General features: G+C 45.6%; 1 protein-coding gene across 1 annotated transcript in view; it reads right to left on the bottom strand.

The window, feature by feature from the left end:
• The window catches only part of Cyth1 (cytohesin 1), an 85,163-nt gene that overhangs the window by 51,003 nt on the left and 7,324 nt on the right, over positions 1 to 26,836 (bottom strand). The window lies entirely within an intron of this gene.

The raw sequence follows: 26,836 nt of genomic DNA, 5'->3' as shown, positions 1-26,836 counted from the left end.
ATTACAATGGTCATTGTGGACTTTGTGGGAATTTGTGTTCCTGTGTGTAAAGGGCACTGTTGTTTGATCTACATTTATTCCTAATCCTGCATTATCACAAGCAACACTAATCTAAAACTAGAGAAAATTGCTCCCAAGGAAGACAAGCTCAAGGTGGTCTATTGCCTGAGTTTACCAACTGGTCTTCTACCACCCTGAACACTGTGCCAGGTTGCTCAGCCTTGCTCAAGGATTCTGGAGGACATAAGCTCCTGCTATTCTTTCTGATGGTGGCCACAGTGAAGCTGCACACTGCACTGGGTAGCGTCCCCTTCCTGGTTTCTGATGCAGCACATCAAGATGTTCTTTTCTGCATATTTTTGATGCTGCTCATGAGACACATTCACAGATGAAAGTAGAGAACAGTAGCAGGCAGTCTGATCCTGCTCAGTGACAACCACTGAGGGTGCTGTGGGTTTGGTCTGGCTTCTTCTGCATGCAATGTAAGTTATATTATATGTGTCTTTCATGTCACACACATATACGTATACACAAATTTTTACTTTGTGTGTGTGCGTGTGCAAGTGTGTGTATTTACAGGTGTGCTCACAGGTGTACGCATCAAGTATTTCCTCAGTTGCTCCTCTCTCTCTCTCTCTCTCTCTCTCTCTCTCTCTCTTTCTCTCTCTCTCCCCTCTCCCTCTCCCTCTCCCTCCCTCCCTCCCTCTCTCTCCCTCTCCCTCCCTCCCTCTCTCTCCCTCCCTCCCTCCCTCCCTCCCTCCCTCCCTCCCTCCCTCCCTCCTCTATCTGTCTTGGAGACAGGGTCTCTCTACATAGTTCTGGCTGTCTTGGAACTCACTCTGTAGATGTAGCTGGCCTCAAACTGACAGAAATCTGCCTGCCTCTGCCTCCCAAGTGCTGGCACAAAGGGTGTGTGTTACCATGCCCAGCTCTTCACCTGATTTTTAGGAGTGGGTTTCTCAGTTGGAGATCATTCAGCTAGACTTGCTGGCCAGAAAGCCCCTGGGACCCTCCTGTCTCCACCTCCTCCAGCAATGGAATTATACATCTGACTTTTCCAGGGGAGTGGGGATGGGACTCAGAATGTCATGTTTATATGGCACTTTACCAATCGAGCCACCCCCTAGCCTGATTTTCTCCGGAACTATAAAGGGTGTCTTGTGTTTTCACTACTCACAGCCTGCAACTTTTAAGCAAGGTCCAATCTCAGGGCCCTGTGCATATGCTCTGGACTCAGCTCTAGTTCTCCCCAACTCTCTTACAAGTAAAGTTGCTTGATCCAGAAAAGCTTCCCCTGTGTTCCTGGAGTGGACTGTGAGGCTCCTTAGCAAGCTGTCGTTTACAATACAAGTAATACCATGACATCACTGGGTGGTGTCCTAGTTTCATTTCTGTTAATGTGACAAATGCCCTGGTTAAATACAACTCTGGGGAGAACGGGTTTGTTTGGCTTAAAATTCCAGGACGCAGTCCTTCAATGCAGGGAAGCCAAGGCAGGAACTTTAAGCAGTGAGTCACAGCCAAAAGCTGAGAGAAATGAATATACCCATACCGTCTGCTTACTTATTTTGTCTTAGTTAGCTTTAAGGCCCAGCCCATGAAATGGTGAGCTCACAGTGATCTATGAACTCTTACATCAATTAACAGCCAACCAAGGAATCCCCACAGACATGCCCAGAGGCCAGTATGATCTAGGCAAGTTCTCAATCCACTCCCTTCCCAGGTGACTGTACTCGTGTTGGGTTGACCGTTAAATCTAGGCAGTACTGGTGGCTTTCACTAAGTCTGCTCTCTGTGCCTTGCTGCTGTAGCCTGCCTTGTCTTGTCCTGAAACCCTCTGTGGGGAGAGTGTCTTCCTCAACTTTTGCCCTTGAAGAACCCTGTATCACTGCACTCAGCTGCATTCAAAACCCATTTAGTGATCCTAACCCCTCTGGCATTAGATCTGATTCCCAGATGATCTTGACTTGGGAAGGAAGGACAGGTCACTCCTGTTTCCTATCTCCTGGCAGTGGGACAGCACGTGTCTGGATTCTTAGAGTTTGATGTGTCCAGCTAGGCCCACAATGAACTGCACTGATGGATGGGGACATTCCCAGGACTGATCTCTGAACTGGCCTCACTGCCATCAAGGCTGCCTTTCCAGAAGCGTGAGAACACTTCAGTTCGTGAGCTACTGTCCACACCTTGGGGGTTTTCCTACTGACTGCCAGCCTTCCTACTGGTTTGTAGAACTGAACAGACTATTTAGAACATGTAATGCAATCTGCAACTTATTTTTAACTCCAATTCTACCTTCGGTTTTACACATCTTTTAAAAAAAACCAATCAACTCTATAATCTTTCCTTTCTACCATTTCCCCCAATAATGGTCCCTGAGCACAGTGGATGTGGACTGCAGAGACATCAAGGACTAAAAGGACACAGTGTTTCCCGTGTGGGCTGAGGCAGACAGTCGGCCACTCTTGGACATGTGCTCTGGGGCTCTGGAGAGTATGGGACTCAGTGGGGAGCTGGAAGGACTATATATAAGGAGGGGGTTAGAGGGCAGAGGCCTTTGGAGGGCTGTTGGGGGCTTTGGGCTGTTTCAAGGACAGCAGTTTCTGTTCTGGGTGAGATGAATGTCCACGTTCTAGGCAGATCAGAGACATCTGACTTCCTTTGTGACATACCACCTGGGGTGCGGGTAGCCAGGGCAGATGCCATATGACCTGAGAAGCTGCTATGAGAGATGGGCAGCTAAGCAATAAAAGGCTCAAATACCTACTCCATTTATGTCTAAGGTAGTGCCAGGGCCTACTGATGCACTTCATGTGAGGCATGAAGAGTCAAGGCCTGAGAAGGTAAATATATGAACTCCATCTTCTGAGCACAGGCCACAGGCTGGCCCCACAGCTTCTGCTTCCCAGTCCTTTCCCTCGACCCCCATTTCTCAGGATCTCACAGCTTTATCCTTGGGTACCTTTGATTCATATCCTCTACAAATCAGGACTTCACAGCCCTGCCCCGCAGTCCCCGCCTACAACTCCTCAAAGCCCTCACAAATCTCACCTCCATTATCCAATAAACCATTCTTAGTATAATTCTCAAAAAAGTGATCAAGGGCTAGAGAGATGGTTCAGTGGTTAGGAGCACTGGCTGTTCTTCCAGAGGTCATGAGTTCAATTCCCAGCAACTACACGATGCTCACAACCACCTGTAATGGGATCTGATGCCCTCTTCTGGTGTGTCAGCAACATGCTCATGTATAAGAAAGAAAGGAAGAGAGAAAGAGAGAGAGAAAGAAAGAGAGAAAGAGAGAAAGAAAGAAAGAAAGAAAGAAAGAAAGAAAGAATGAATCATAGTAGTCATATAGCAGCTACTATATACCCTACTTGGGCTGATCATGAGACTTCATGGCAATCCAGGGGACAGGCCTAAGTCCTAGCTTCTGTGAGCCCAAGCTGAAAAGCTGCCCTAAAAAGCTGCCCAAACTGGAATGCAACAAAACCCCCTGACCATGTCACAATGCCTTCTGCTTGATTTCTGCTTCCTAAAGCTAGCGCAGCACTAACTCTGTTAACTAAAACAGGAATAAAGAAACCTGTTATAAGTCCCAAAGTACCATGTTTGACTCAGAGAAAAGTAACTAGATAATTATCATCCTTACTAGGCAAGGCATGTGGTGTACCCCAGTAATCCCAACACTCAGGATCCTGGGGTGGGGGAATCGCAAGCTAGAGGCCCACCTGAACTATAGAGCAAGACCATGCGTCTCAAAGCCTAAACATCAACATCCAGGGCCCTAGGCACAGGCCTGTAATCATAACTACTTAAAAGGCTGAGGCAGGCTGGGCAGTGGTGGCGCACGCCTTTGATCCCAGCACTTGGGAGGCAGAGGCAGGCAGTTCTCTGAGTTCGAGGCCAGCCTGGTCTACAGAGTAAGTTCCAGGAGAGCCAGGACTACACAGAGAAACCCTGTCTCGAAAAAAAAAAAAAAAGGCTGAGGCAGAGGACTATAAATTCAAGCCTAACTCCCATGCTACAAAGCATATTCAAGGCCAGGCTAAGTAACTTACCAGGACTCTACATAAGCAGGGTGTAGATCAGTGAAAGAACATTCATTCCTCTAGCTTTAGCTTACAAATTGGGACTAAGAACTTGAAAGCTGGTAATATTAAGAGTTCCAGCATCCTAGCTGACTGTGGTAGTGCACATCTTCAATCCCAGCACTCAGAAGGCAGAGTCAAGTAGATCTCTATGAGTTCAAAGCCAGCCCAGTCTACACAGTGAGTTCTGAGGAGTTAAGGCTGCATATTGAGACATTGCCTCAAAAGCAAATAAACTAAACTAAACTAAAATAAAATAAACAAAACCAAAAATCCCTAGTTTACAGCATCTAGTTAACATAAACAGGGACTATGCAGAACACTGGAATATATAAGCATCTCGCACACTAGGCACATCCATAACCAGTGCCAAATGGAGTCTCCTAGAAAGGCCACGATGCACTTACCTGAATGGGAATGCTAGGAAGTTCCCATGGACATTTGAAATAACAAAAGCAGACCAGGCTCAGAACAGTGCTTCAGATACTGTGGAGCGTCATAGGAGCTGAGGAAGGCCCAACCAATCGGAAAAAGACATACGCATATTCAAATCATGTGTCATGCTGTTCCTCTGTGATTTTGTTTTTAAAATAAATTTTATTGTGCATATTTAAGGTGTACAACATAATGTTCTGGAAGACATGTAGGGCAAATTAGCACACCTGTCATGTCTGTACTTACTCTTGTGTTCCATGGCAGGAACACTGGCTTTACTCTTCCTCCACGGCCCCCAGCACAGCACACTGCTTAGCTGTCGGGTCCAGACACATAAACATATTTAATACTTTACTCCCACCCACCCACAATGGGTAAGGTGAGAACATACAAAGATGGCTGACTTGCCATGACACTGGATGACATGACGATTTCTACGCTATTCTGTGCTTCACTGCCAGGCTTACTCTCCAACTCTAGAGGACTTCCTGCCTGGTTCAGATGTTATAGCTTAGCTTTTCCACATGTCTACCCTCTGAGTAAAATTACACACATATTTTTGATGAAACCACTACTTAACATTTAAAAATGAATAAATGAATTGGAGAGATGGCGCAGCCATTAAGGGCTAAGCTCACAACCAAAAATAAAAATAAGTAAATATTGCCTACATAATATGCTACAAATGAAATTAGCACAGTGGCACTAAGGGTCACTTTTTCCTGTCTTATGTCTGTCACTGATTAATTGTCAAATTCTACCACAGCACAAAACAGTGCCAACAGGGTCAAGTGTACCAAGCACTGTGTTCAAAAGTGCCCTCCAGAGAAGAAGACTCCAGGACAGAGGAGGAGATATTGCTGAGACCCTAACGCCGGCTCCTGTCCCCTTGACAAGCCTCTCTGGCACCTGGACACCCATGGGGTTCTCATGGCTGGCCAGAACAAGCATGTATGAGGTAGAATTATAACACTTTTATTATCAAAATGAAGAGTCAACATTAACAAGTTGTCAAAACAAACACAGCCTAATGCATGCCTTTGCCAATGTTATATGTTGCCTGTCCCTCCCCCTTCTTCAGGTTCTTACTTGTCTAGGCTGGCTTTGAACTTGCAACCGAGGAAGTTCAATTCCTAAGTGTTAGGATTACAAGGGTGTGTCACCATGAATATCTCTTGTCTTATTTTATTTTTTCTAAGAAGGGAAACTGACATTTGCAAGAAAAAATAAGACACAGAAAAGGTATAATGTTGTAAAACCAACAAAGATTGATCTTATTCCTTTGTTAAGAAAATCTATTATCGGTGCCATCAAGTGTCCCAGAGTGAGCACGGTATGGCTCAGGTTCTCTGTCTGTAATAAGGACAAACAACCCTGTCACAATGCTCTCAGAGAAGACCCATTGTCCTCCTAGAGTGCAGTGGTGTCTTAGCATTGAGAAGACTCACAGCTAAAGCGACTCTCTGGAGGCAATGACATAAGGCCCAATCGACCTCAGCCCAGATCTGTTAGAATGTACATCTTGCATCTTCATTCACATGTTACTGATGCCAGGGAGACACTTTCCTCCATGGCAGAGAACACACAGTATGATCCAAAGGGAAGAATGATAAAGCTAATGCTGAATTAATCTTCACAGCACACTTCAATGTGGCTACTGTAGCACCTTTAAATATATTTTGAGTGAAGAGAACAATTTAATTAATTAATGAAAAGTTTAAAAAATAAACTAAAAAAGAAAAAAAAAAAACAAAACCTCCCGAGACTGGGTCTATGCTGCCCTCTGCTGGCTAAATGAATACACTGTTGCTCGCCCTGGCTGTTAAGTTACCTTTGAATGTGTGTTTGGTGCAACCCTAATGTAGGAAATACATTTTGTGATTATGTGGCAACTTTCAGCTTCACTCTCCCTTAGGGTTTTTCTTCCCTCTTGATGCTTTGAGACTGGAACTCACTTTGTAGCCTTGGATTGTCTCAAATTCATTATGTAGACCTCTGCCTTCCAATGCTGGCACAGGCTTACACCACTATGCCAGCATCCCACTGTCCAGCAAGCATCCCCTTACCCAGGGTAACTACAGTCAAGCGTGTAGTGAATGCTCCGCTCAGATTTGGCAAACACTGCGGAACATTTATGATCCATTCTGTCTAGCACTTTGTTCCCAAGTGTTAAGTATGGGGTTTACTGAAGGACACAGGGGTGGCAGCACTGGAACAGATGACCACAAAGCAGCTAAGAACTCCAAGCTCAGAGGAAGAATAAAAAAAAAAAAAATTCCCCCGTGGGAATAGTGGAGAAATTGGAGAAGGAAATAAAAAAAATGCTTTTTGAGAAAACCAAGAACTTGGTGGCATCATCTGGCATTTACTTTAGAGGTGATCTAGAAATAACAAATGCTACCTAGAAGTCACCATCTCAAAAGATATAACCTTTGGGGTGAGGAAGCCCCATCTGAGATGGAGGACATTTCAGACAGAGCTGCGCAGAACAGGAGTCCCCTCAAGAGCCAGCACGCCTGGCTCCCACTCCCACTCTCCTCGTTTCTCCACTCTTTGAAAACAACTGTGTGCCCAGTCACAACAAAGCTCATTCTCTTCTCAGGCAAGGAACCTACTCCAGAGAGTGGACTACAAGAAGCAGGGATGGAGAAAAGGCAAACAGGAGTCCTATCAGGAAACTGGTCCATCACACTGCTGGATGGGCTGGCAAGATCTGTTAGCTAAGAGACCAGAGCCTGCAGTCTGAGAATCCACTGGATGAATTTTAAATACATGGATAAGTTCGCAAAGTAATACAGAGATATTTTGGCAGGACTACTTGATCTCTCTGAGCTATTTGACTGAGGCAGAATAGGCATTCTCCAGTCATCTCATCCTCACCATCATCATCTCTAATTCAAGACGAAGTATGCTTAGGGGTGAAGGGAAGTGACAGCCATCTGCCCTGGCCCTTCTTTGAGCACCCTCCCACATACTCCTCCTGTACCTTACCCCTCCCACGTGCTCCCTCTACACCTCACCCCTCCCACCATGCTCTCTCTTGTACCTCATCCCATGGTACCACAAAGGAACAGTTTGCCTAAACTCTGAAACTCCTAAATGGCAGCTCCTTGCTACCAAAGCTTCATAGGCTAGCAGTGGTGGCCTTTAATTCCAGTACTCAGGCAAAGACGGGTGGATCTCTGTGAGTTTGAGGTCAGCCTGGTCTACAAAGCAAATCCAGGACAGCCAGGGCTACATAGAGAAACCCTGTCTCAAAACAAAACAAAAAACAAAAACAAAACAAAACAAAACCCACAAAATAACAACAGCAGCAGCAGCAACAACCAAACAAACCTTCATGGACAACAAGAAGTTTTCTGAGATGTGAAATGCCAGTCCAAAACAAACAAACAAAAAACCAAAACACCAACCTGCTATTAAATAAAGCATAGCCATTGTGTAAACAGCCTGAGTTGTCTTATAAACAATACTCCCTGATAGCATGCCTTCCTGCACTTCCTTCCTCCTGGTTGAAACTGCATAAGGAATGTGTGATGACTGCACTTCTGTGGAAGCAGGGCAAGCACAGTGTATAAAACACAAGTAACAATCCGGAGCCCACTCCCAGCCCAACAGGAAGCCTCCATCCAGCCTTGACAATGGCCTCCAGACCATTTTCTCTGAGTTCATCAAACACCCACATGACTGCCCTGTGGGGAGGGTGGTACGCAGCAGACTAACAGCACGTTCTATGAGGTGTCACGGCATGAGGCTGCACCTCAGACTCTACCCAAGAGTGCGTTCCACAGAGAGTGTGTTAGAACAGAGAGCATTCTCCACCATCTGTCTGCTGCCAGGACCTGTGGGAATTGTGAGGTATTCAGAGCTGAGTTCCAGTTAACAGAAACAGCTCTTCAGTGTTCTCTGAACATTTCTGAATGGGCAGAAGAGGCGACGAGGTTTCCATGAACCATCTTATGTGACTATTGCCAGGAACTGTGAATGCAATGAGCTTACTCAGATGGTACACCTTCCATGTAAATGCCTTCTGCTCAAACCTCAGAATCCCTCACCTGATTTCACTTCTAAAAATGTAAATATTGTTCTTTGTCATCCTTTGTTAAGACAGGCTGTCTGTAATGCAGATGAGCCTCACCTCGCTATGTAACTGAGGATGACTTTGAACTCCTGACTCTCCTCTACCACCCACATGCTAGGACTATAGGCGCACACCATCAGAGGTTCCCACTACATTTAACTGTCAAGTCTCTTCAGTCACTTTCAGCCCACAGCGGTCCCTCAGCAGTCACTCCAGGTTTCAGGGCTGACACCTGAGCAGCAGGTCATCAGTCCCTCAGCCTCCATCTGTCAGCTTCGGACTACACGGAGGTCACACAATTAGATAAGAATAACGTGTAAAATGAGGTCGCCTCTGGGTCAGAGGTATGTGGAGCCAATCAATCTTTGGTCAGCATCGCTGACCCTGAACACTGGGTAAAGGAGAGTAAGCCGGGCTTCTGTGAGGCTATCTGTAACCCCACTCTAAGCCTAGACTAGTGTCTTACTGGGGAGGCTCCTGCTCCTCAGCATGTGCTTCTGAGTGGTAATCCACTGCCAGTGTCCTCATGGTGGCTCGGGCATTTCTAAACTCCACTGCATTCTGCCATCACAGGATCTTCCAGGCTGGCTCATTTAGTTGTCACATCAGGCCATGGCATCACTATCTTGCCAAGCACTGTGGAACCTTTTGAATGTAGATGGTATTTGGAAACCAAGACCAGGGCTCTTGGGTGCACTGAATGAGCAGCTGTAGCTGTGAAGCTGCTCCAACATATGCAGGAAGAGGCACTCGCCACTCTCTCTCCTTCCCACTCGGTGACCCTAGCCTGTGCTGGGATGCCAAGCACACACACGCCATGCTCTGTTGGCTGAGTTCTCATTGCTGGTGGCAGATGCTCTACATGTAGCCTGGACAGTGATCCTCTGGCTCTATGTGCTACTCCACTGCCACTCATAACTTTCTTTGTAAGGGCTTTTGCTCCACAGTTCATCTATCTATAGACTAGTCTGTCAAACTCGTCTTTATGACTTCTGGGTTTAGAGGAGGGTGACTTAGGAGGAGTTACTGTTCCCAATAAAACTAAAATTATCACCAAATTTATGCCTGTCTGTCTGTCTGTCTTTAATCTAAACTCATTCATCTGCAGTTGATTAAAATACAAAACAACAAATGGATCTAAATTTCTCTCTGAACGGATAGTTAACTGTCATCAACATCTGTAGAAATGTCACCAGGATCCAAAACTCCCAGGAGTCAGCTGCCTGGGCCTGGGTTGGACAGAAGTCACTTGCTCTCTCCAGATGAGAATTTTCTCATCTAGAAAACATATTTTTATTCTTCGCAGGTATGTGGTCCATGCCTGTAATTCTAGCTAAGGTAAAGTGTCCTGAATCTCAGGACCTGGGCTATGTAGAGAGGGTTTGTGAAGCAAGAAAAGGAAGAAGAGGGAAGAAGGAGGGAGGAAGGGAAAGCAGATGATAGGTTATATTAATTTTAAGATTATACTTTATTTAACCAAATATAGCTGAAACAGCACTTCAACATGTAACCAATATAAAAGTTATTACAGTGTTTTGCGTATGTATAAAGCATATATATATATATATATGTATATATATATATATATATATATATATATATATATATATCTGTCACACAAAATAGGGTACACCAGACTATCTCACCAGTTTAGCTGTATATTTTTTTGATATATCACATATGTATAGGTGGAAAAGTATTTAAAAAGCTGAATGTCTATTCTTGAGAAAAATCTCTTGGAAAGCCAAAACCAAGGGTTTATTACTATAATAAAGAGTTATGTGTGTGTGTATATACACATATGTATGTATAATATATAGATAGATGTGTATATATATATATATATATATTATTGTAGGATATTGGAACAAACTTTCTCTTTAAGACTAAAGAAAATGGAGACTAGAGAGATGGCTCAGTGGCTAAGAGTACTGGATGCTCTTCTGAGATCCTGAGTTCAACTCCCAGCACCCACTGTAGTCCCATTGGATCTGATGCCCTCGTGTAATGCACATGCAGGCAAAACACCCATAGACGGAAATGAATAAATAAATAAATAAATAAATAAATAAATAAATAAATCTTTCTTTTAAAAAATGAAGGTTGCACACCATCAATGACTTAATTTTCTACCCTAATTTTCCTCTAGCAGAAATCCCTGAAAGGATTAAGTTCTCATGTAGCAGCCAATTAAGTAGAACAGGAGTTCTATTTAACTGCCCAGCGTGAGGCCTGGGGCAGTTGTTTCAGTGTCCACACAAGGCGAGAGAATCTAGCCATGAACTGTTAGACTCACTACAGAGCTTAATGAGGCTGCTCACTATAAATCCACACACTAGTAGCCAACTCAAGTGCCCAGAACTGAACTTACCACAATGAGAAAAACTTTTACAAGGAAAAAGATCTAAAATTTTATTGAAAGACTTTGTAAAGAAGCTGAGAGGACTCCCATAGAAGGACTCAGCACACTGAAGAGTCAATTCCCTCAGTGAACTCCAGGCTCAGTGCTACTGCAAGCCGTCACCCAGAGCCGTTACTCAGTGACTTAGGGGTTCCGGGTGTCACAGTGCTGGCACAGAACATGGAGCTCAGACATCTCTCTCCAGAGAAAAACTCTTAACAGGTGATGGCACTGGTGTATGAGCAAAGGCAAAGGGCCCCAACACTGCAGTGTTGGCCCAAACACTGCTGGGATGCAGTGTCACACACATACCCAGACAGGAGTGTGAACAGTCACGGAGCATTCACAACAACACTGGAAGCTCTAAATGCCCATCAAAAGGACAGCCGAGGTTTCTAAATTGTGGTATGTTATTACATGTTGACAAACAAAAACAGCATAAAAAGCCTCCTGAACATCACACACACACACATACACACACACACACACACACACACACACACACACACACACACCTTCAAAACAGAAGAATTCTTACTAAATACAAAACAACCACAGAGTCTCAAAGGCATTTTCTAACCTGGAAACTTGAGCACACCTCCCACACGGCCTTTGCTGAGGAAGTTCTAGAAGAGTTCTGAGAACACCACTGACAGGCAACACTGCAAAGGCAGAGTTTTCAGCTGCTAAAGGTGATCCCACAGCCAAGGGTGGCGTGGTGCTTCCAGGACAAGTCAGGAGGGAAGTCAGAACACAAAAGTCCCCAGTACAGTACAGTCAGTCCTGAGAAGAAAGGCCATGGGATCACCCAGAACTGCCTGCTGCCTGGGGGTGGGGGACAGGCAGGAGATACTGCAGCTGGGTAGAGAAGGTGTCAAGGAAGTGAACACAGACAGACACCAAACCTGATACTTTCAAGAAAACCAAGGAAATGTCAAACTGATGTAGTCAGTACTTCTAGGAAAGGCTTTAGAGGACAGAGACTGTGTGATTCTGGTCACCTCCTATTGTATTTGGAGAGGGGGAGGAATTCTGAAATGAATACTGTACCCCTATGCAAAGATTTAACAGTGTTTTGAAAATGACCTTAATCTAAGAACTGTATCAGTGTTGAGCACCCTGAGAGTAACATTTAAAGCTGAAGGACTGGGGATGGCTCAGCCCTTAGCACACCAGCTGCTCCAACAGAGGACCAGGTTTGGTCCCCAACATCAAATTCTCCTAAAAGCCCCATGCACACTCCTGCCACCCCAGCTATGGAAACCACCAACTGCCCTTTCTGTCTGTCTGGGCCTGCCATGTAATGTGGCCTTTTGTACCCAGTTGTCAAGGCTCAGCTACTCTAGAGTCATTCACCCCTTTAAGGGCTCAATAATGTTCAGTAGATGGACCACCTCTGTCTGCTTCCCTCTGGCCTGCTGAGGGACATCCAGGCTATGTGACTTTGGCTCTTCTGACTGGTGCTGCCGTGAGCACTCAATGTCTCCGTATGGCTCATCTTCTTAAACGACAGCATCTAGTGCTCTGATCCGTGTTTTCTGCTTTTCTGGATCCTACCATCTTTCAAAGTTGACTCCAGAGCCTCTCTCAGCTATCTGTCAACTGTGACCACACAAAGGAAACAGAGTGCTGGGGCAGACTTCTGAGTTCCCCTCTACGCACTCTGATTTTATGACCTACAAGCACTGTTCTCCATTAAACATGTCTTCTGAACAGCGGCTGTGACTTAGGTGGCACCCAGTAAGTTGTACCATCAGCTTAGTGTGTATGTAAGTGCTGACCTTCCCACCAGGGAATGAACAGATGTTTTAACACGGCAGATGCTACAGGGATGCTTATGGTCAGGACACAGGAAAGGAAAATCTGCTCTGCAGCTAAATTAAAGTACTCCATTGTAAGCACCTGCTGTGCTTTTTTTGGGGGGGGGTGTTCAAGACAGGGTTTCTCTGTGTAGCCCTGGCTGTCCTGGAACTCTGTAGACCAGGCTGGCCTCAAACTCAGAAATCCACTTGCCTCTGCCTCCCAAGTGCTGGGATTAAAGGCATGTGCCACCACTGCCTGGCACTTGCTGTGCATTTTAAAAGTATAGTTTCTAGCTCTTCAGTGATCTTTCCAGCTGGAAACCACAGGATGTAAAAAGGGGGATTGGGAGATTATTAAATTACTTATTTTTTCTCTGCATGTCTAAACCAAATTCAATTAAGAGTTTTAAGACAAAATTTTTAGCTTTTACCAAAAAGCCAAACATAGTGCAAAATTTAAGTTCATTTATGAACCGTGGTTTGCTGGCAGCTCAAAGCAGGATGGATGGGTGGGTGGGTGGGTGGGTGGGGTCTCTGTTGTGCTGTTTCCGACTCGAGCAGCACACATCCCCTTCTTGTTTCCTCCCCTTTCTTCAGTCTAATCACACAGCCCCTTCGTTGTAAAACCACAAGATCAGTGTTACAAAATGATGCACCCCACCCATCCTCCTAGTCAGCTGGCAAGCAGAGGGCCAGTGGAGCTGTGCCTGTGACCCAGAGCTCCTGTCAGATCCACTGAGGTCAAGAAGGCCAGCAGCTGCTTGACACTGGTCATGGACGTTAAACAGAGGTGAGAGTCATGGTTGGTTCAAGAATAAAAATTAAATAAAACACCTCTAAATCTATTATTTAAATGACTACTCACAAAGCTCTCCAACATTCTACTTAGGCTGCGGTTTAAATGCTTGTTTAAAATAAACAGCACAGAGCAGGAACAAAAGCCTTCTAGCTCCAAGAATATCCTCCCCAGGTTAGAAGACCATCGGAAACACAACAGTTGGCCAAAGCAACAAGCACTGTCCATGTATTGTCTCAACAGCGCTGCGCTCTAGCACATGGCTCTAGAGCATTTTAGCACTGGTTGGCAAGCCACTTAAACATCTACAAAAATGTCAAAAAATGTGATTCTATGGGGCACATAAAGACATCTGTGTATGGGGTGACAGCTGAACTCTGCCATCTTGCTTCTTCACTTCTCTGTGTCCATCCAGGAACGGCTGCAGGAGCCTACTTCACTCTACATCACGTTGGAAAAACTTTGTGTGCGTTTGTGCGTGCATGTGTGTACATGCCTGTGTATCCGAGTGTGACTAAGCGCATGTCATGGTGCCCATGCACAGATCAGAAGACAACTTGGGGAACATTCTTTTCTCATTCCACCACTTGGGTCTGAGGACTGAACTCAGTGGTGGGTCTCAGCAGCTAGCATGTTTACCCACTGAGCAAAGATTATCTCTTGGGGAAAAGCAGGAAGAAATTTGCAAATGTACAGCTTATTTCCCAAATGCCTGAAATTAGGCAGAGTGTGTTTTCCCTTCCTCACAATCAAAAGGCTGATGGTTTTTGCTTCTTGTTTTTAGGGCTGATGGTTTGATTGCCATTGTCTGAGTCCTTGTTGTAGGTTTCCAGGAAATTCAGAACTTGGGAGGGAACTCTTGTTCTCTCTTGCTATGAAGGGAAGTATCCTAGTGTTTGAGTGCTGCAGTGAGGACCCAGGCCCTTACGCATGATAGACAAGTGTTCTACCACTGAGCCACAACCCAAGCCCTCTTTGTTTGAAACCCAGTCTTATTATGTAGCTCAGACTGGCCTCAAACTCGAGATCCTCCTGCCTTGACCTCTCTAGTGCTGGAACTAGAGGTATGTGTCACCGCATTCTGCTTCCCAGAACTTTAACTATGTGTTTGAAACAGAGGACACCAGGAGCCATCAAGAACATGACAATGAAGCTGATGGACTCCAAATGAGGGGTCAGATGGCTACTAGCACCACAGAGCTTACAAACTCACGTTGGGAAATCTAACAAATCACATCAATTAAGCAGTAATAGCAATTAGAACAGAAAACATTACATAATGATAATCTGCCATACTGCAGTTATTAAAGGACCAATTTCTCCACATTTTAAATTAGTATAATTACTTAAATATAATTATTGCCATCCAATTCATCAGGGACACAAATCACTCTCAGAATAACCTATAATTAAAAACTTAGTTCCAAAGCAGATCATCCATCTACCTGGCAGTTCTAACACTAAATAATCCCCTAAATAATAGAGCTGTTCTCAAATGAGTTTTAGAAAGAACCCCTCTAGGGCCGGGGCAGAGCTGTGTTAAGAGCAATTGCCTGGCATGCTTGAGACCCCAGGTTCTATCCCCAGAACCATACACACACACACACACACACACATGCACACGCACACGTACATACTTTTAAAGAGTAATGCCTGAGTGGTAACTGTGTGTGATCTGTAGGTGGACAAGGCTTTCCAATGATAGGAGGGAATCCTATATTCCTTAGTTATAAGGAAAGGAAAAGTCAAGTGGCCATCAGAAGCTATGCTGAGTTGTGTCATAACTGTCATGGACACATAACTGCCACAAAGATGTCATTTATTTTCATGAAGCTGAAGATGATACCCAGGTCTCCATGTGTATCAGGCAAGTGCTCTACTGCTAGGCTACAATCCCAGCTACCCGAGCTTCTCTCAATTGGCTGTCTCTAAACAGGCCATGTTTTCCTTACCAAACATAAAATAATTATTTTAGTAGATTCACTTTCAAAAGTCTTTAACTTATCTGGGGGCATAGAGGCCTCTACAAAAGATGCCTTGTCAGTCACAACGGGATATAAGAATGCTGAGAAAGTAGGAAAATTCAACCACAGGCGTGTGCTCAACAAACCCAGCAAAACGCAGACGAGGACTAGTCACAGGATAGAAAGGCAGACAGACATCATGTCACCGTGGTTTTAACTATTAAGAAACCCCCATGTGAACTCAACAACTCCATATGCTTCTGTGGAAACATTTCCTCTATGGAATCAGCAGGTTTCCTTGGTCATGGGGAACCCAGAAACTCTGAGTGTTTCAAGTCCTGAGTGGATGTGTGTGTAGTTGGTGTGAGCTGGTCATATGAAATGGCAAAGCCTTCTCTCCCAGTCCAAGTGCAAGTATTGACAGTGTATCCAACTGTTGTCCAACAAAATGTCCACTGTAGTGTTCTCCTCTCCAGATGTTCATAGCCTAAAGTCTCTTCCTGTCTAGCTAAACCTGGCTCCCTGTTCAGCTGTACACAATAGCCCCACCTCCTTGCTCAACTGTGTATTATAGATATACTGAGCATCTATAGAGATAGGCTTTTCCATCAGGGAGTCCAGCCTACCCAATCCCAGCTTTTCTGTGTGTTTGTGTATTTGTCTTTTCTTCATCCTCTTGTTTCCCTGGTTGCTCAAATCCTGTTCTTTTCTCTGACTAGAGGTCAGCCTCTCTAAAGACTTCCAGTCTGAAGCCCATGAAGCATGGTCCTCTGAGCAGAAGAGCTTTCACCTTCATCTTAGCATCTGTGACTCCTTACAAGAGACACCAAGATTGGCGGGCAGACACTGATGTTCCCTCACTGAGGGAAGGCCATTAACTGAAGGGAGGACTTCCTAGGTAGGCATGGGGAGGTTGTCCATGCTGGGTAAGACTTTCTGAGTTCTGTGGCCACTTATGGGCCATGAATGTTTGCTCTGTAAACTCATAGGCTCTCTAGGTTGAATTTTGGTGGATTTGTGCTTTGGTTTATCACCTGTGCCCTATAAGGAGGAGGTAGACCTTTGATTAAGCCACCTTAGGGAAAGGGTTCCAGTAACAAGGTGTCTAAGAGATATGTTTGGCAAGTGAACTGAAAAATGACCTGGTACAGCTAGGGAAATGGCTCAGTCAGTAACACGCTTGCCGCTCAAGTATGAGGACCCAGGTTAGGATGTAAAAAGCCAGCACAGCAGTATGGATCACTGGGAGGAGACAGCTAACTCCTGGAGTTCACTGTTTGGGTTAGACTGGCTGGCCAGGATCAGTGAAAGACCCTGTCTGGAAAGAGGAGGTGAAACTGGGAATGGTGGCTGATAATGTCAAGTCCAGCACTTGGAAGCCTGAGGCAGATGGAACTCTTTGATGCCAATCTCATATCTCATTTAAATAACAAGTTCCAAAGCCAGCAAGGGCCACAGAGTGAGAGACCCTGTCTCACAACAACAACAACAACAACAACAACAACAACAACAGAGGTAGAGAAAAAAGAAGGAAAGACATCAAACATCAGCCTCTGACCTCCATACTTTTGCATACACACACACACACAAACACTTGCATTCACACACATATCACATACACACACACACACTCTTGCATTCACACATACATATCACATACACACACATTCTTGCACTTACACACATCACACACATATGTTCTTGCATTCACACAGACACATCACACAGACACATACAACTTGGGAAAGAACAGCTATAATTTTGACTGATACAGACACAACTCGAGATTTATAGAACAAAGTTAATCCCCACCAACACTGAGATTTAAAAAAATATTTTTAAGAGCTACATCAAGGTAATTCTTATAACAAATAAATATTATATTTTAAAAGGGGGTGCTGGGGAATGGACTCAGGTTAAGAGCACTGTTCTTCCAAAGAACACAGTTTATTACACAATACATATAAACAATATGTATTTATTTAAAGAGCAAGTCACAAAAAAGTCCATATTTTCTAGAAAAGAAGCGAGTGAACAGGTAGGAATGTGCACAAGAGAAAACCTGAAAGGTGACATACACAACGCGAACGGAGACAGCTGCAGAAGGTCACACACTTCTATTTTTGCTTCTGTTTGGCTATTTCTATAATAACTTTTCAAAACTTCCCCAAGTGCTACAGAAGAGAAAGTAAAAGGGCACAACTGTTGCCAAGTAAGGCCTACCACGTGATTAACCGCACAGGAAAACAAAGGGCCCCCAGAAGACCCCAGGGCAAACTACCTGGCCTCAATCTTCTGAGGGTCCCCTGGGTCTGGCACCAGTATTAAGTCCTTCCCTTACCCGGTAGGACAAGTAGAGAGGTACTGGGGGCACGTGCCCTCTGCTGGACAGACAAGGTCCTTGCCTAGCATAGCTGGCACTGATGCAGGGGCTGCCCAGAAACAGCAGTCACATATGGGGAGGCTATCTCTTCAAAGAGACCAAACAGAAAACCACACAGAGCACTCAGGAAGCTAAAGGAGGTAGGCATTAAACTTGGTAATTATAATAATGGAGTAAAGGCAGCCAGGCTTGGGTATTTTTTTACTTCTTTGATCTGCTGAATCTCTTCTTAAGAACCTCTGAAAACTTAAAGCTCTCTACGGGGAATTTTGAATGGCCCAGAGCAAAACCACAGAAATCAGACTGGAGAGTTTACAGCTGGAGAAGAGCAGCCAGCATCGTGCAACATCCGCCCTGTGCAACCTTGATGGGTACAAAAGCCCTCCTGCCTTCATTCAATGCAATATGTGAGCAGTGAAGGCAACTACCCTGCTGGCCAGCCCACGCCATCACCAGCCTGTGCAGCTTGCCACAGGACCTTGCGGAGAATACTCTGAGGGCTGGGTGGTCTACCTTCAGAGTCCCCAAAATTTCAAGCCTTAAAAATAAGTAACTAGGGCTGGTGAGATGGCTCAGTGGGTAAGAGCACCCGACTGCTCTTCCGAAGGTCCGAAGTTCAAATCCCAGCAACCACATGGTGGCTCACAACCACCCGTAATGAGACCTCATGCCCTCTTCTGGTGCGTCTGAAGACAGCTACAGTGTACTTACATATAATAAATAAATAAATAATAAACCTTAAAAAAATAAGTAACTATACACATGTATTTATATCCATGTGTATTTGTGTGTTCAGTCATTCCTAGGTCTCAGCCTGTGGTAACTTGGTTCATTAGATATGAGTAGATTGGAAAGCCAGGATGAATTGGTTTTTTAAAAAAATTTATGTTTATTTTATTTTTAATTATGTGTATGAGTGTACTTGCGTATGGCTATGTATTCACAAGCATAGGTGCCCAAGGAGGCCAGAAGAAGCTATGGTGCCCACTAGAGCTGGAGATACAGGGAGTTGTGACCTGCCAGATGTAGGTACTGGGCACCAAACTTGGGTCCTCTGCAAAAAGCAGTATGTGCTTTTGATCATTGAGCTGACTCTGCAGCACCTACATGGCTCCCCTCCCCTGTTTTTGTTTTTCGAGGCAGGTTCTCTCTATGAAACCATGGTTGTCCTGCAACTTGCCATATATACTAGACTGTTCTGGAACTCAGAGACATCCACAATCCTCTGTTTCCCACATGCTGGGATTAAAAGCATGTACCGCCACACTTGGCTAATTTTTGTTTTTATGAGTGATATACTCTGATTGACATGTATATGTGTGTATGTGTGTGTGTGTGTGTTGTTTTGTTTGTTTTTCAAGACAGAGAAACTCTGTGATATAGCCCTTGGCTATCCCAGAATTCACATTATAGATTAAAGAACAAGCTGGCCTTGAACTCACAGAGATGCACCTGCTTCTGCTTCCCAAGTGCTGGGATTAAAGTGTGCAATGCCACACCCTAGTATATTTTAAATACCTAGTATAAAGAAGAGGAACATTGGAATGCATGACATGAATATCAGTGGATATGGTCATTTCCACAATGGATTGCTTTCCACGAAGCAACACATGCTGCAGAATGCAGGGCAGGCAGGCCTAACACTCCCCAGCATTACCTGAGCTAACCTTGGATGGCCATTCCAGGTATAGATCTCAGAATGCCTGAGCACCTCCTACTTTTGAATCCAAACTACTGAGATCATTGTTTTCTTCGAGGGAGACAAGTCCTCCTAGGATCTGCTCCTTTTCCTTCTGCCCTTCCTGACCTGTTTTAGTGTGGAAATCAGCTGACCTAGAAATATGATAAGAAACTAAAATCACTGTGACTCACTCAAACCGACTAATGCCCTTTCAGAACCACATTGCTGTAAACCACATTTTTCTCTGTTGACTTTTGAAGGTTTGTTGCAAACCTTTCAAAGGCACTTTTTAAACTCCCCTAAGTGCAATGCTATGCACATGAGTTTGTATGCTTAAGAAAATGGAAGGCTAACACGTGGCCAGAAAAGGAAGGACAATAGTATCTAGCCAGAAACTTGGCCTTAAATCTATTCAGAGTGGGGCTGGAGAGATGGCTCCAGTGATTAAGAGCACTGGCTGCTCTTCCAGAGGTCCTGAGTTCAATTCCCAGCACCCACATGGTGGCTCACAACCATCTGTAATGGGATCTGATGCCCTCTTCTGGTGTGTCTGAAGACAGCTACAGTGTATTCATATACATAAAATAAATAAATGATTCTTTTTTAAAAAAATCTATTCAGAGCATAAATTAAACCCAGTGAGCCTTTAACACAACCCATGAAAGACCAACAGCACTGCCCTGCCTACTTTCCAATGTGCCCATGGGATGTGGGGACAGACATCTGAGGAAACAATCAGCAAACAATGTCCTACCAATAGTTCCTTCCAGAAGAAGGACCTCCTTTCCTATCAAGCCCATTGTTCAGACACACTTCCGCTACCTGAAAACATAAGAGAACTGACTGTATTCTGGAAGGAGCAGCAACAACACAGCCTCTGACCCTGTACTTTGATGAGCTGAGAGCAGAGTGCAGGCTGTAAGGATCACAGCTGCCCTTCCTCTTGAACTGGGAGCATGTTTCTAAAAGGAGACATGTCTAACTAGAAATTAGACAAGATCAGTCCCAACAACACTCAGTGTCTCTGTGGTGCTTCCTGTCCTCAGGTGACACCCAGGACAAAAACACCAGGACATATAGGCAGACAGAATAAGACCCACAGGTGTCTGCATCCTAATCCCTGGAGCCCACAAAGGCAGCAGGAGACTTGACATTGCTCACAGGAGAGGGAAGTGATCTTCAATCATCTAGGTGGACACAAGTCTCATAAAAGGGGAAGAGACGAAGAAGAGTCTCTTCACTGTCATGTCATTGTGGGATGTGAGGAAGATTCCACTGGCCACTGCAGGCTCTGAAGTGGGGAGGAGGGGCTAAGAGCTAAAGTGCTGCAGCCTTTTACAAGCTACTGGCCTCTTGGAGGAGCAAACACCAGGACATGCTGGACTCCTTCCTTCCTTCCTTCCTTCCTTCCTTCCTTCCTTCCTTCCTTCCTTCGTTCCTTCCTTCCTTTTAAAAAAGATTTATTTATTTTTATTTATATGAGTACACTATAGCTGTCTTCAGACACACCAGAAAAGGGCATCAGATCCCATTACAGATGGTTGTGAGCCACCATGTGGTTGCTGGGAATTGAACTCAGGACCTCTGGAAGAGCAGCCAGTACTCTTAACCACTGAGCTACCTCTCCAGCCCGCTGGCTGCTATTTCATCCCATTTGACTAGACTTCTACCTCCAAAGCTATAAGGTGGCAGGTCACTGTCATCACTTTTGACAGCAGCAGCAGCAAGAAGCTAACTCATGGAGTGTCTTCTTTTTCTTTCTACACATCCTAAAGACCCCCAAGGTAAAGCAGTATTCCACCAGAGGTCTGTCTCCCTAGCTGTGTTCTTCAGGTTTTAAAAATCAAACACAAAAAAACTCAACTATAAATTTTTAATCCTTCTTAAGGGATTAAACACTTGATGTTTCCTAAATTAATTTATCTTCCTATAGGTTACATTAACCCCTTTAAAATAATATATTAGTATCCTCATCTTTATAGTATAGAATAATTATATCTTTCCAAGCAAATGTCCATTTTAAAAATAAATTGTACTGAAATATCAAAGACACAAAGTGATCTAGGGATACACACCTTTAATCTCAGCACTCAGAAGGCAAAGGAAGTCAGATCTCTGTGAGTTCAAGACCATCCCTGGTCTACATAGCAACTTTCAGGCCAAGCAAAGGCTACAGTGTTAGAGCCTGTAAAAGAAAAAGAAAAAGGAAAAGGAAAAGAAAAAAAGAAAAGGAAAAAATAAGCCGGGCGTGGTGGCGCACGCCTTTAATCCTAGCACTTGGGAGGCAGAGGCAGGTAGATTTCTGAGTTTGAGGCCAGCCTGGTCTACAGAGTGAGTTCCAGGACAGCCAGGGCTACACAGAGAAACCCGGTCTCGAAAAACCAAAAAAAAAAAAAAAAAAAAAAGAAAAGAAAAGAAAGAAAAATAACCAAAGGCATAAAATGTCTTCTCACTCTTCAAACAGGCCAACAGTGACAGGTTCAAATGTTTACATACCAGCTACATCAGGAACCAGACCTCCAAACAGGCCACAAACCTACAGAACAGGAAAGCAAGCCACATGAGCTACAAGGGCTCTGCTTCCAAGTGGGACTCGCAACTGCTATGACCAATCCTATGACTTTAGCTCCTATGTTGAATCAGAAATCCAGGATTCAGTCAACAAACTTAGAGCCAATGTACAGAGCCTTGGTAAGAATGTAGGTTGAGTCAGATAACAAGAGAGGAAGTCCTGTCTAATAAGTGGGACTAACAGGGTCAGAAGTCACTGCAGCAGGAACCTCTGGTCCTCTGTGAGACATCCCAGACACAGAGGAGCCTTCCTGCTGCCCTGTAGTACACTCCTAAAGTGCTGCTTCCTCTGGAGGGAGAGACTGGGATGGGAGGCCAGAGTCCTTATAAAACCTCCCCAGCCTAAGCCTAGCCATCAATCCTCGAGGAATCACACCTCCTCCACTCTTTGTGACTGAAATCTGAGCAGAGAGAGAACCTGTAAATATCTGGGTGGTGGTTAGAAACCACAGAAAAAGGAAATCGTGTAGCAGGAGATAGCTGTTACAGCACCAGAAGGGTCTCCGAAGCTCCGCCCACTCAGTCCAGTTGTCTGATAGTCATCTTCACCAGAGCAGCAGTCCACCAGGAGGCATCAGAACAGGATGCCATCAGCGTTTCCAAGGCACCTAGATGTGCTCCTGAGACCCACAGCCTGCACTTAGGATGCCAGGTGCCCCAATTTTGCAGAAGTCCCTCAAAGACAGTCAGCATTCTTCCGTAGGTTCTGAACCGGAGCCCCACGTTCACTCTTAACCTGCAATGCTTGAGCTCTCTGGCCTGTGGACCACTCTGACCGAAACCTGCTTCTCCTCTGGAGAGCCATCAGTCAGGGACACAGACCTGGCTCTGTTCTGTTCCTCCACTGAATGGGGAGCCTTTGTCTTCAGCCTTGACAAGGCTCTAGGTGGCTGTGAGACAGTGCATTCAGACATGCTAGAGGCAGGCTCAACAATGCAGACCTAGGCAGCTGCATCTCTCCTATGTTCTGGCTGCACAACCACCAACCTGGAGTGTCTGGACTCCAGGGAATCAAAGACCAGGCTGCATGACCCTGGTGCTACCAGCCAAGCTGTTTGCCAGAGACCCTGAGAGGACATGGGCTTGACCAAATTACTACCTCCCAGCAAGCTTAAGAGACAGAAACTACTTTTACCCAGGATCCCCAGAAACACCACAACCCTAAGAGTCACAACAACTCTTTCAATATAAATGATTCAGTAACCTGCAACACAGGCCACGCAGAGACATGGAACTATGTCCAGCTATGAGGTAAAGATAAAAAGTTTAAAATGTGGATAACAAGTATATACAGCATAGGACAGTGCATAAGATGTGTACTAATGGGTGGGGGCAATAAGAAGGAGCCGAGGACATAGCTAGTCTGCTGGAAGAGCAGCTCGAGTTGGAGAAAGCAAGGACCTGAGGATGCCAGGAGGGAAAGAAGAGCTGGCAGGGGGAGAGAGGGTGGAAGCAGGGGGAGCTCAGGGAAGAGGAAGAAAAGTGGGAAGGAGGAGGAGGAAGAGTGGGGAGGAGAAGGAAATAGAGGAGGAGGGGGGCCCTGTCTCTTCGATGACAACAATCCATCCCTCACAGTAGGGGTTAAACAGCAAGTGCAAAGTGCTAGCAGTTTACCAAGGGAAGCAGCTCACAGGGTGACTGACTCCTGATTGGGATGCCCCACCTTAACCTAGAGCTTAGGTCCCACAGTTTTGCCCTGCTGCCATCTCAGCACTCCAATAGTCCCGAAAACATCCAACTCACCAAACACCTCTGCTGTGAGCTTTATGAAAGTAGAACCTGTGTTGTTAAGTTCTCAAAACAAGTACTCTAAGCAGAGAAGAGAGATCTGCTTGTCTAAGTTGACTATACAAGTGGGTATTAAGAGCACTGGCCTCTAAAGCACCTGGGTTCAGCACCTGCACAGCCATCTGTGACTCCAGTGAGAGACCAGTCTATCTCAAAGGACGTGGATAAACGGCCAGGACATCTGTCTCCTTCTGGCCTGCACACACATGTACACAAAACACCATACATAGATAATAACAATAATATATTAATCTTCAGGAGGCAGAGGCAGGTGGATCTCTGTAAGTTCAAGGCCAGTCTGGTCTACAGAGTGAGTTCCAGGACAGCCAGGGCTACACAGAGAAACCCTGTCTCAAAAAACAAACAAAATAAATGAACAAAAACTGAGAGAGAGGGTTGGGAACAGTTCTGTCAGGAGTGCTTGTCTTGAAGCATGAGAGCCTCAGTTTGACCCACAGACCCCACATAGAAACTCTGGGACTATGTACTTGTAAACCCAAGTGCTGGGAGGCAGAGGCAGGCGAATCTCGGGCTCACTGGCCAGCCGGCCTAGCCTAACTCAAAGGACGTGGGAAAACAGCACCCTGAAGATGACACCAGAAAGGGGTGTGGGGGGAGAAAGACATAGAAAGAGAGAGAAGGGGAGAGAGGAAAAGAGAAAGGAAGAGAGAGAGAGAGAGAGAGAGAGAGAGAGAGAGAGAGAGAGAGAGAGAGAGAGAGATAATGAGGATCTCATGGTTTCAAGCCTGAATACCTGGGATGGTCAATGAACGTCGACAAAAGGAAAGTTGTTAGTGTGTGAGAGGGACTCCAGATCGGAGAGGCATGAGCTACCATGATGACTTTAGATGACAAGGGTGTCTGCTCAGGGCTGAAACCACCAGAATTCGCTAAAACTCAACATGTGCTCCTACTTTCAGTCGTCAGGGCTGTTGGAGATTATGTTTCAGGGTCTCAGCACTCAAAAGGGAGTAACTTATGCTGAACAGATTCCTAAAGCACATGCAGTCTGCAGCTGCCACACACAGGGCACAGGAGGAGACATGAAATCTGAGCCCACTCCTACAGGAGGGTCACTGCCCAGCACAAAGGAACACTGTTTCACTAACTCAAAACTGGCCTGGAATAGCTACCAAGTGAGTATTTTTAATTCTATTATGGGCTGGGGCTGTGACTCAGTTGCTAGTGCTTGCTGGTGTACACAAAGCCGGAGGTTCCATCCCCGCACCACACAGACCAGGTGGAGTGGTACTCACCTGTAATTCTAGCACTTAGGACATAGAGGCTGAGGCTCAAGGTCACCCTTGGCTATAGAGGGGCTTCAAGGCCACCTGGACTACAAATTAAAAGCAGAACGTGTTTTCCTTTCTGCTTCACCTCCCGCTTACTGAGCATGCCCCGGTGCCCTTTCCCTCACTCTTTCTCTCTACCTGCTTGAAGAGTGATGTGCCTTTTCCTCAGCCTCCTTTCCAACCTCTGCTCGTCCTTCAGCAAGCCTGTGCCCAAGATGCCACTGTTGGCCCTTTTCTCAGTCAGCTCCTGGCATCACCTCCTATCACGTACTCAGTCTCAGCTCCATTCATATCTCTAAAGTTCCAAAGACTCCTGCAGTATGTCCACTACACAGAGTGCTTCTTAGCCACTTAGGCCTCCTCCCTCCACCCTTGCCAAGGCCACGATACATGGACAGCTTCAGCCTCTTGGCCTAGCTCTCCCTCTACCACAGTGCACTTGCTACATTCACTGACTTAACCCAACCCCCCTGACCCCCCCCAAAGCAGTCCCAGCACCAGCTCCTCCATGACGGTTCCCCTCCCCATTGCGGTGCCTGTCACAGCCACTCTGGCATGCTCCTTCATGTCCATGTCCTCTGAAGTCCAAGCCCTCCTGACACCTATGCTATATGATGCAGAGCAGTGACTACTACTTGCTGGTCGAGAAAGTAGTAGGCCTAGCTCCTGGCAACTAGGCCAGTGATGTCGCCAGGAAAGGTCCTCAGCGCACCTCTCACAGCAACAGCACCAAGGACAACAGGGGCCTCACAGACCACCCCTAAGGAAAAGGGGTGGGTACGCTCTAGTGCACGGCAAGCAGGAAGGTGCTGTCCCAACCCATGCTACAAGTCCCAGTCAACCATAGCAGAAAACCTGGCGTCACCCTCCCTGAACAGTAACCTAGTAAAATCCCCACCCCACCCCCAACTCCTGGGGCAAAAGAAGCAAAAACCCCATCAGCAGCCGTTTGAAAGGATGTGGGATTCACTTCTTGAATATTTCTAAATGTTTCTCCACCTCCTCCAGGCCTCTATTATTGCAACTGAAACTAAGCAACAATAATTAGACAGACAACCAGGCCGTGGCTGGGGATGAAGTGCAGACAGGTTCAGGCAAGAGCTTTCCTTTGGAAGCCCACTCTGAAGGACTTTCATCTTGGGGCCTGGGTGTGGCAGGTAGCCTGGTCAGGGGCACAGGCAGAGATCTATCAGCAAGGACCTTCAGCTCAGGTTCTCCAGCCTCTGAGTGTGCTGGTCAGGGCTGCCCTACCTCTAAGTGACCTCTAATCTGGTTCTGTACCCTTAAGACAGAAAGGCAACCATCTGGTCTATACCAGAGAGCTAAGTATCGTCATGGTGCTTCAAACAGAGAAGACAAAACTCTGTCTAACCAACGGGTCTCCTCTGACACATGCAACATTCAGAAAGGAGAGCACAGTGCCTGCAAACCCACACAGGGCGTCTGTCAGCACAGGCCAGACTAACTGTCCATTCAACCTGCAGTGTTTCCTCTAGACAGGTCTCAACTTGTGTTGTGGTGGCCCCCAACCATAAAATTATTCTCGTGGGGCTG

This window comes from Mus caroli, unplaced genomic scaffold, assembly GCF_978045245.1.
Source record: "Mus caroli unplaced genomic scaffold, Mus_caroli_1 scaffold_13, whole genome shotgun sequence".
NCBI lineage: Eukaryota > Metazoa > Chordata > Mammalia > Rodentia > Muridae > Mus > Mus caroli.
This window is presented reverse-complemented; position numbering and strand designations above follow the sequence as displayed.